Source organism: Bufo bufo, chromosome 3, assembly GCF_905171765.1.
Source record: "Bufo bufo chromosome 3, aBufBuf1.1, whole genome shotgun sequence".
NCBI lineage: Eukaryota > Metazoa > Chordata > Amphibia > Anura > Bufonidae > Bufo > Bufo bufo.
The window spans coordinates 692,458,384-692,468,539 of NC_053391.1; the positions used below are offsets into that span (position 1 = coordinate 692,458,384).

General features: G+C 43.0%; 1 pseudogene; it reads left to right on the forward strand.

The window, feature by feature from the left end:
- The first annotated feature begins 5,821 nt into the window (after nucleotides 1-5,821).
- LOC120994090 lies at nucleotides 5,822-6,779 on the forward strand (annotated as a pseudogene).
- Nucleotides 6,780-10,156: the final 3,377 nt, after the last annotated feature.

A 10,156-nucleotide genomic window follows, 5' to 3' on the forward strand; every position in this document is an offset into this window, starting at 1 on the left:
GACGCTGCATATGTTGCCAACATTGGCACCCTGGCCACGCTTCACCTTCTGCCCGCAGATTCTACATATGGCCATGTTCACCTCCTCTGGCGGCTTAACAAATAACTGCCACACCGCTGAGTAGGTGATTTTACCCCCAACACTATGCATGGACTGACTGCTACCGCCGCTGCTTCCGTGAACCCATGCACCACTACTTTCCGGGCAGGTAGGCTCCTGCGAAGCGGGTGGTCTACCTTTGGCACGTTTGGCTACCGACCTCTCACTGCTGCCACCCTGCTGACTCCCGACCACGCTATCGACTTGCTGGCTCCACCGCTGCCTCACAGGCAAGCTGCCACCCTCTTCTCCCGATGATGATGAAGCCCCTAATTCACCCGGCTCCCAAGTGCGATCAGCTACATCATCATCATCGAGTACTGTCTGCACGTCACTGATATCCTCCTCAACTGTCTCTGGGTCAGTAACCTGACCGCTTGCAACACCAGCTCCCACGCCACTCTCCTCATCACTACTTGCCCGTCCAAAAGTGGGGGGAAAATGGCCGTGCGTCTTATAAAGCGAATACTAGTGAGCGATTCCATTATGGAAGCGCTCACTAGTATGAATTTGGTGCTGGGAGTTGGTAGCGAAGTGCTGCAAGCGCTTGTAGTACTCACCCTCCCCGGTCTTCCTTGCTGGGGCCTGCGCTTCACGGGTGACCCCGTTTCCGCCATTGCGGCTCTTGCCCAATAGTCAGCGAGGAACAGCCGGAGGATGCCCTCTCTAGGCGGCGCGCTGAGGACACCTTACTACTATTCCCATTCCCTGAGAGAGTGAGAGGCAGCCTGCGAGAGGCGACAGCCCAGGGAGAAGAGGGAAGCAGCACAGCTCGTAACCCCCATGGCTCCGATACTACCCATCCGCTTCCAGGAGCGCCTGCAGGTACCGGAGCGTCACCCTCCAAAGCCCTGCCACCCAGAGCCGCAGCACATCATCTAGTGGGAGGTTTATTTGTTCGGCCGGGTAATCTGTCATCTGTCTCCAGTGCCATGGACTAGGCCGGCCGAATAAATTAACCTCACAACCTCCACAGCGCCCGAGTCCCCTACCTCCTTCCCCTGACTCCTGCATCCGCTCTGTGCACTCCGGGGTAATGGACGGAGCAGCCCATAACCTTGACCTCCGCCACACACTGCTCGGCCGTGGTCGTGACTAGTGATGGACGAACATCGCCGGGACGGTTCAGGAACGCGATCGCACGAACGCGATCAAATGTTTGTGAACCACATGTTCGCGGCGGGCCCATTCACTTTAATGGCAGGCGAACCTGAAAAACCTTCAGCTCCTATTTGCAGCCACAAAATACTTAGTAGAAGTGTACGAATAGTCCCACATCATGGACAGTGACATACTAGAGGGGGATCAATGACAAAAATTCCAACAAAAAAATTGTATCTTAATCAGTTAATAGATATAAATTTTACTGCAAGCCAGTACAAATACAGGTCAAATACATATGTTTAAAAGAACTAAAAATATAAAATTGGATTAAAAACATGGCTAACGAAATCCCTCCTCTTGGAAAAAAAAACCCTAATGATAATAGTTGAAATTCGATAACACGTGGTCGTCACTGGTGTTGAATTCCTCCGAGGCTGCAACAATTATTCCTTCAACGTACAGAAAAGAACAAGTAAGTATGTAGCTGGAGGTAGATTACACGGTCATTGGATATCAATTTTACAGCAGGCCAGTGGACTACAGGCCCCAAAAATTATGCATTCAGTGTACAGAAAAGAACAAGTAGCTGAGGTAATGCAGCAAAACCGCAAACAAATTCTGCACTACCCAACTGCACTATATAGAAAGTATATAATTGGTATATAACACCCCTGCTTCAATCAGTTTTTTGTGGGGCAACTGGAATATCACACCAGTAGAAATTATTTGTTCCAGAGGGTTTTGTTACTATCTGTAGCTGCGGTAACGCAACAAAAGTGCAAACAAATGTTGCACTACCTAAATGCACTATATAGAAAGTATATTATTGGTATAAAAACACCCCGCTTCAATCAGTTTTTTGGGGGGGCCACTGGAATATCACAACAGTAGAAATTATTTGGTCCAATAGCGTTTGGCACTCTGTGTAGCTGCGGTATCGCAGCAGAACCGCACACAACTGCTGCACAATACAAATGCACTGTAATATACTTTCTATGTTAGAAAGTATATTATAAGTATATCACACCCCTCAGTAAGTCACACCTATTGATAGCACACCTATACCAGTCCATAAAAGGACTTTTGTGGCCCTATTAGCTAGCGTTTGGTGTCCCTAACAGTCTGTCCCTGCTCCACACAGCGACCTCTCCCTACACTGGCAAAAGACTGAATGTAAAATGGCGGCCAGATCGGGTTTATTTATAGGGTAGGGGGTGTGTCCATGTGCTGAAATGTCTCAATTGGCTGTCCACCTGATGGATGTGTCATGGGTCAAAGTTCTTCACAATGTAAAAGAAAAGAACCGCAAGGCCATCTCTAGTCGTGACTATAAGCTGTAGGGTAAAGGGCAAAGATCCCTTCTAAGCAGGGCCTGACTTCCTGATTTGTCAGTGCTGCCCTTCTGGTATCTGGTAACAGCACTGTATATGTAAATCACATGGCTAATCTGAGGTCTGATGGGGTTCTGACATGGAGGGCTGATGTGATGTCCTGATATTTATGGGGGTATAAACTAAGGATCTAATATAAGGTCTGATGAATAATATATATATTTTTTTTTCCTCCTCTTAAACCTGGGGTGCGTCTTATCATCGGGTGTGTCTTATGACGCCGAAAAATGCGGTATATTTTTTTGCCACTAATACACGCCAAAGAGGGCTGTAATTTTCTCACTTCACCACACAACGGCAAATAATTTTTTTTTTGTGCCACTAATACACGCCAAAAAGGGGCTTTAGAACATGTAACTGCACCGCTGAACGGCAAATAATATATATTTTTTTGCCACTAATACACGCCAAAAAGGGCTGTCATTTTCTTACTTCACCACACAACGGCTAATAAGCCCTTTTTCCCCACGAATACAAGCCAAAAAATGCTTTAGAACATATAACAACACCGCACACGGGCAAATAAGACGTAGAAATATTTCCTAGTAATAAACCCTGTTAATGGCTGTATCAAACAGCACTTACACCCCAATAACAAGAACGGTTTGCTGGAATTACAGAGCTGTATAATGGCAATTTTGATACCAAGTCAGTGCTGCAAGGTGTAATAGGCACTGTCCCTAGCGCCTGCTGACATCTCTCCCTGCACTAAGTACACTGGAAAATAGCAGAATCCAATATGGCTGAGGCTATTTATAGGGCTGTGACATCACAGGGCTGGCTGCTGATTGGCTGCATGCATGGCATTGTGGGTGATCCCGCATTCCCAGAGTTCTTGCTCCATGTCCTCACACGTGCAGCAGCCATTTTAGGAAAAAATGCGATTCGTTACCACGAAGCGTGAGGAAATTTGGGTTCGGTGCAAATCAAATTTTTCCTGAAATTCGGATCAAATTCCACTTCTTCAACTTCGATTCGCTCATCTCTAATTGTTACAACTCCCATCTGTCATAGACTCGTACATTAGAACTTCAGTGATACTCGATGGCAATGACACATCCGTTTTTCCAGACACAAACAAGTTTCCAGACAACAGAGCTGAACCAGATATTCAAAAGGTCAGTCTGTCTGGTTTTGGTGGTAAACAACGTCTGGCTTTGGATTCTTTAAACCCTATGGCAGCTATGGAAAATCACCAGCTTCTAATTATTAGCTAAAAAGTCCCAGATGTCTCTCAGTATTCATTAATCTCTTCCACAAAGTCACACATATATATATACAGTGCAAATGAACAGGATATATATCACAACATACATATAAAATGCAGTTACACAGTAGAAGTCAAGATAACCCTTTAAAGTGAAATAAAGTAAGAAGTCTATAACTTTGCAAAGGGGAAATAGGCAAATGTCCAGATTTCAAAGTACCCCTGCTCCAGGGCACTACACATAGACTGACTGACCGCAGCATTTACTCTGGACTATGGACTGACCGCAGCTTTTATACTGGACTATGGACTGGATGCAGCATTTACTCTGGACTATGGACTGACCGCAGCTTTTATACTGGACTATGGACTGGATGCAGCATTTAGTCTAAATTAGGGACTTGTTGCCACCAGATTGGATAAAGAGCAACTTTGGAAAGTGGACTTGCAGCTCAGGGACTCGGTCATTACCCGAGATAGGTTAAAAATGTTAAATCTTCCACCAGATTTTTGCTCCGAGGCCTCCAGCTTATTGCGGCATTGGCGTACAATGATAGGATACGTAGGGAATAAAGGTGAGTGAATACATTGAAAACAAATAGGATCTGACACAAATTTTGTAAACATTCAAGGTTCATCCAAATCCAAATTTCCAATAATTCAGTTTGAGAGGACAGAGAGAGAAAAAAATGTCCTAGGAGACCTCGGCTGTCACAAATTTTCAGGCTACTCGATCACATGGAATCCATTCGAATCAAACCAGAATTACATTTTAAGTGATTTGCTCATGTTTAGTAGAGATGGTAATACACTGTGTCTGATGGAAAGCTTTATAATCAAGTCCTGGAGGTGGGGTGCTGGGGGCAGCTGATGAGGCGGCTGTAATAAAATTGGGACACTTAAAGCAGATATTTTGCCTGCCGGTAGATAGATAAGAAGATTGATGAGTTTTAACTGTACTTCCATGCCCGGCCACATAGAGTGCAGTAACGTAGATAAGAAGATCCAGGAGGTACTATTTCTCCTTGTTGACAGTGACCAGTAGGCAGTCTTATAAGCCATGCAATGATCCCATCTTTTATTCCCCCAAAAAATAGAAAAGCTGCTCCTCTGGAGACGCCCGTTGGAACTCAGCTACTGTATCCTATAAGTCAATGTTCTTGAGACATAAAAAAGAATATGTCACTTTTTATTATATTAGCTGCACACGAAAGCGCTGTGAATGTGGATATACTGTACCCATGGACTCCGCTTGTGTGTCTACATTGAAGTCTACAGTATGTAAAATACATATAAAAGGGTTCAGGACAAAAATTTCCTTAAATATGGAACAAAAATGGCCTCCAGTCAGAGGAACTAGGGGACATTATAATAGTGTGGATGTATGACCTTGTAGAGCATCTCCTGGCTGTCCTAATAACAAGGGCTTTGTCTGAGCTCTCAAAACTGCTGACAGCAGTCTGTAGGTGATGGGGAGAGCAGCAGAGACATACCTAGAGTGAAGGTCATACAGATCATATGAGCAAGAAGTCAATGTTTTCCTCCTCCTAGCACTGAAACAGCAAGCACCCAGCCAACCAACCAACCAGGAGACTTTAGAGCTGTTACTGAGAGCTGAGAGGAGGGACTTGGAAGCAGTCAATCTAGAGAGCCAATGGCACTGTGCATGAATGGATCATCTCTTGGGCACTTGTGGTAATAGTGCTGGAGGAATGATAGCTTTCAGCAGTTTTGAGGGTTCAAAATGGCTGGCAGAATTCTTTTTTTTTTTTTTTAAATTTCAAAATATGGAAACTTGTGACCTACCTTGAAGGTTAAAGGATTATTCCAGGAGAATTAATAATTATTCACCTAACCCATCCCTGTTACTTTTCTCCACTTCTGTTTCTCAGAACCTAAGAAACGATGGAGGTTCCACTCATGACTTCCACCACTGACATGGATGAATACATATTGCTTCTAACACTGCACTCTTTAATGTTCTAAGATCTATCTTTATTTTCCAGCTCATTTTCAACCAATGGCCAACTAGTCTGATGCGTTGTTCGTGCTTGTCGGAATCCCAGAGCTGCCGGAGATGTACTATACTGTGGTTTCTTGCACTTTGTTCCTTGTCAATGTTGTCTCCCTCTCAGCTAATAGTAGCATCATCCTGCTGATTCTATGGAAGGAACATCTTCATCAGCCCATGTACACCATCATCATGAACCTGGCTCTCTCTGATATCTTATTCAATACGATAACATTAGCCAAAATAATTGCCAAATACTGCTTTGGAGCTGGAGCCATGACGCTGTTTGCCTGCATGTTCTAGCTCTTCTGTGTCCACTTCTTGGGGTCTCTTGACTCTTTCATCAGCATGTTCATGGCACTTGATCGCTATGTGGCCATCAGCAGACCCCTGAGGTATTCCGCCATCATCACCAAGAGACGCACCATAAACATCTGCATCTTCCTTTGGGTTCTTGCATCTCTCATCTCCTTAATCAATGCCGCCTGGTACACTCAGGTCACTTTTTGAAGCACTAGAAAAGTTAACAGTTTCTTTTGTGTAAATCCAGCAGTCACGGTTCTAGCCTGTTCTGATACCCCCCTGCTCAAACTGACTGCGCATGTCCTCTCCATGGTGGTTCTCTTAGGTCCATTGTGCTACATTATAATATCCTACATTCTCATCCTTATGAAGGTCTGCTCCTCTGTGAGAAGCGAGGGTCTACAGAAGGCATTCTCTAGATGGGTCACCCATCTGTTCATCATCTTCATGTACTTTGGCCCTCGGGTATTTGTGTATAATGCCTTTCTTGGTGTTAAGTCAAGATATTAGCGTCTCGCTTCTCTGCCTCTATACTTTTATCCCCCACCTTCTAAACCCCATCATCTATTGTCTCAGGACTCAAGAAATCCGGCAGGTCATAGGAAGCGTGCTAAAGAGGAAGTTCGGTTTAACCATTGAGATAAGTGGAGTATTAAACAGATAAACTATGATCTACAAAAACATAAAAATCATACAAATAGTAATAATAATAATGCTACATTGGATGAAGATGTCTTATATGTTACAATAGCAGCCTGCAGACACCGCTGTCCTGCCAATTGCACCCTCTATTCCTTTTCAGGTTAAAACCCAAACCTGAGGTGCAACATTTAAAGACATATGCCCAGAGGAGAACTTTCTGTCCTTAAAGGGGGTATTCCATCACCAATGTAAAAGATGAAAATCAGACTCCATGTATACATAACATTCTCTTTCTAAAAGCTAGAAGCAGTCCTGTACCTCACATGGATCCAGAGATCCCCAGATTCATTTTCTGCTATATTTATTGGAAGCTGACAGCTCAAGGGGAGTGTCTTTGCTCCTGGATCTCAGGGGGCGTGTCCATGCTCTCCCTATCACAGCTCAGGAAGCAGTTAAAGGATTAAACTGAGCGTGTGCGGCCTTCTTAGTGAGCCGGACACAGAGATAAGAAGAAAAAAAAACAGCAGGTGGTGATATACAGATATATGTTATTTAATAACTCAGTGGCTGTGCTAAATTTTAACTACATGAAATTACAAAGGAATTCAGATCCAGGTGCTGGTTTGAAAACTGTAGAATATATTTTGTGAGACAACCACAAAATGCCTAGAAGGTGAGTGTGCCTTCTAAAAGTTGTTGCAACCAAAAAGCTGAAACCCAGTAAGAGTCTTTATGCACCAAAGCCTTATGTGACAGATTAAAACCCACTAAGAAAAGTCTTCAGGGATGGACTTTCCTCTGAGAACTGGTCCACTTTAAAATAAACCTTGCTGAACTGTGCCCGGAGGACCATCATCCACATGTCACTTACTAACTCTGACTGCCATCGTCCGTTTTCTCACTATGCAATTTTGAAATGTGCATATTATTGATCTGCTTAAAGAGGACCTTTCACCGCTCCTGATATGCCTGTTTTAATGGCTTCATGCGTTCCCCAACTGTGGTACCTAAGCAGTTAGACAAAGAAAGAGGTCTTCTTATGGTACTCCGTGCAAGGCAATCGCAAGGGGACTTAAAGCAGGCTGTCAAAGGAAAGCAGGGACCTAGTGAAGGGCCTCAGATCTACTATCTTAGTACTCCTATAACACTCTGAGACAGGGTGTAGTAGGATAATGATAAATCAAAATGGAGAAGTACAGAAGCGATCTCAAGTTCCATAGCAGTAAAAAAATAAATGAATCAAAAATATCTGGGGAAAAAAACTTATATTACAACTTAAATAAAATACCCTTATTCCGTTTACTATGTAAAATAATAAATCTAAATAATAAAAAATACATCATTGGTATATAGAGATGAGCGAGTTTTTAGATGTTCTTTTCTGGTCTAATTCTAACGAATCAATCAGAAAATTCAACTTGGGTCCTAATCGATTCTACCTAAAGCGTAGTTGCTGAAAGTGTAGTTGGTTTAAAAATTGGTATATGACTCTCTGAGCTCTCCTATTTTTTCTCTCGTCTTCCTTTCTTTTTATAATTTTTTTTCTCTCTCTCCCAGTAAGTCTTTGTCGCTGAGGGAATGTATGGAGCGTTCTGTATAATACACCTGGCACCTGGCCGCAAAGACCAGGTTCGGCGATGATACCAAACCTGGTTATTTAACCCCTCAGATGCTGCTGTCAATTGTGATGGCGACCTCTGTAGAGTTAGGCAGAGGTCAATTGTGAAATTGAGGGGCTCTAATTGGTTACCAGGACAGCCTGGGGCCTGCTGAAGGTTTCCAGGCCTGTCATGTTAAACTGCCTACAAGCCATGCACGAGGCACAGCTCAGCAGACAGCTTGTCAGAATCTTATTAGACCCTAAGGGGTCTAAAAGTTAGGAAAAAAATAATTAAAAAAATATGAATATGTAACTGTATTATAATAAATGATTATGTAAAAAATACAAAAATAAAAATTAGAACCAATTAGAACTAAAGTTCATCCTGCAAAAAAACAGCCCTCATTCAGCTCTATAGACAGAAATACAAAAAAGTTATAGATGCCAGAAAATAGTGATGCAGAGAAACCTTTTTTTTTTTTATTTTAAACACGCGATCAAAAAGTCATATGTGCCCCAAAATGGTGCCAATCAAACCGTCATCTCATCCCACAGAAAATGAGACCCTACCTAAGACAATCGCCCTAAAAATAAAAATAAACTATGTCTCTCAGAATATGGACATTAAAAATGCATCACTGTTTAAACTAAACTATATCCCCCTGCTTAGTTCTATTAAATGCCAACTGGAAGCTTTAAACCCCCCTTTACTTTCTTGGTTTGGACGAAAAAACATGGTCATGTCCCTCGTCCTACCTAGACTAACATACCTTCTCCAGGTACTCCTCATTCCTATACCCAACTCCTTTTTTCAATCATTGGGTCAATACATACGCTCCTTCATATGGAACGGTAAAAAGGCAAGGATCAATATTAATACCCTCCAGAGATCTAGAATTCAAGGTGGCATTGGCCTTCCCAACCCCCTAGTATACAATAAAGTCATACTTCTCTCCAGAGCCCTGGACTGGTTTAGAAACCCTGAACATAAATCCTGGGTTGGCACGGAGACCCCTCCCTATCTCCAAAACTTAAGGGCCTTACTAGTAGACCCCCATCACAATTTGTTATCATCCCTCAAACACAATTTACTAGTGTCATCTACCCTTGAGGCATGGAAATGGTTTCAAAACTCGAACTGGGGTTTTCCATCTCCCTCCCCTCTTGTCCAAGTCAGAGATGTGATGGGCTTAGCTCCCCTGGAGCTTAGACAAAGTGTTCCTAAAAGCCTGCGGTCCTCTGATATATCTATAATCTCCATTTTATTAAAGAATGAGGAGGGGATGGTAAACCGAGAAACTCTTATCTCATCTCTTCCAGAGATCAAATCCCATCCCTATATGCTCTCCTTTTTGATGACTTACATTAACAAACACATACCAATGAGTTCTCTCACTAGACCTCTCACATGGTTTGAGAGCCTTATCCACAGCTCTTCTCCCCCGAGGAAAGTTATATCACTATTATATAAATATTTCAACACAGCGATCCTACCTCCCAAACCTAGCTTTATAACCTTATGGGAAAGCGACTTGAACACTCATTTCTCATGCGAGGAACAACACATTCTTTTTAAAATACCACACACATCCTCGAGATGTACCAGAATCCAGGAAAATGGATATAAAGTGTTAACTAGATGGTACAAAACACCTGACGTCACATGCCGTTTCAGTAACAATGGTTCTGACGCCTGTTGGAGATGTGGAGAAGAACGGGGAACAATGTTCCACATCTGGTGGACATGCCCCCGGATCTTTGAATGGTGGACCAATATTTTTAAAAAATGCAAAGAAATT